A 718-nucleotide genomic window follows, 5' to 3' on the forward strand; every position below is an offset into this window, starting at 1 on the left:
ACGTTATCAAGGCATAACATGTGAGTATGTGGCAAGAGTTAGGTCCATCAACCATCATTTCTTGTATTTCTTATTTTATTACATATAAAATTATAAATTAATTGTCTTTTTGGTAATTAAAAAGTGAAATTACACCTTGCAACCGCCTCTTTACACCTTTATTACCTCGATCACTCTGGATTTATTACCATGAATGGGAACTTTGTGCTTAATACTCATAACTTAATTGTAGAACGATCGTGTGAATGCCCAAATTTAGAGAGTCAAGAAAAATGGTAATTCGTTTCCGGTGTCAAATCTAGAAAAGTCTACAAGTGGTTGTTTGGACTATCGCCCACCCAAACTACGACGTGTAATACAAAATACACAATCCATACAYTAGTGACGGATCCAGAAAGTWAGGCGACTGAAGGCATATATAAAGATATAAAAAAATTGAAACCAAATATCCCCAACCAAACCAAAACGGTTAGATTAAAGAATAAGGATAACTAATGATAATATAAATAAGTGTAATAATAATGTGAACATTCAAATTTTAGGTATTTAAAAAAACGTGGGGATTTGTCTCAATTTTGAGTTTGAAAAGTCAACAAAAGCTACACTTTGATTTCCCCCTCAAATACTAAACTAATGATAAGGATGACAAAAACCAGTGTCTCACGCCTCTATCCCTATTTATACCCTCCCCATCCTTCGTGTTTTTCATAACATATTC

This window comes from Cynara cardunculus, assembly GCF_001531365.2.
Source record: "Cynara cardunculus var. scolymus isolate 2C chromosome LG 5, CcrdV1, whole genome shotgun sequence".
In the NCBI taxonomy this organism is placed as follows: domain Eukaryota; kingdom Viridiplantae; phylum Streptophyta; class Magnoliopsida; order Asterales; family Asteraceae; genus Cynara; species Cynara cardunculus.